The sequence below is a fragment of the Phocoena sinus genome, chromosome 1, assembly GCF_008692025.1.
Source record: "Phocoena sinus isolate mPhoSin1 chromosome 1, mPhoSin1.pri, whole genome shotgun sequence".
Taxonomy (NCBI): Eukaryota; Metazoa; Chordata; class Mammalia; order Artiodactyla; family Phocoenidae; genus Phocoena; species Phocoena sinus.
The window spans coordinates 75,552,369-75,553,054 of record NC_045763.1 but is presented as its reverse complement, the minus strand read 5'-3'; positions in this window follow the sequence as shown (position 1 = coordinate 75,553,054).

Genomic DNA, 686 nt, shown 5'->3' with positions numbered 1-686 from the left:
GTCTTTGGAGAAATGTCTATTTAGGTCTTTTGTCCATTTTTTGATTCAGTTGTTTGTTTTTTTAATATTGAGCCACATGAGCTGTTTGTAAATTTTGGAGACTAATCCCTTGTCGGTCACATCGTTTGCAAATATTTTCTCCCATTCTGTGGGTTGTCTTTTCATCTTGTTTAGGGTTTCCTTTGCTGTGTAAAAGCTTTTGAGTTTAATTAGGTCCCATTTGTTTATTTTTGGTTTTATTTCCATTACTCTAGGAGACATTGAAAAAGATGTTGCTGTGATTTATGTCAAAGAGTGTTCTGCTTATGTTTTCCTCCAAGAATTCTATAGTTTCTAGCCTTACATTTAGGTCTTTAATCCATTTATTTGTGTGTGGTGTTAGAGAATGTTCTAATTTCATTCTTTTACATGTAGCTGTCCGGTTTTCGCAGCACCACTTATTGAAGAGACTGTCTTTCCTCCATTGTATATTCTTGCCTCCTTTTTCATAGACTAATTGACCATAGGTGTGTCAGGTTTATTTCTGGGCTTTCTATCCTGTACCATTGATCTTCAAAAGTGCAGTTGAGAACAATGGTGCTTATTTGAAAGCTGATCTTTTGTCTGGACTTCATCAACTATCCTGCAATAGCAAAGAACATAGATGTTGCCTTCATTTACAGTTTTTTTTTTTTTTCCTCCTAGAG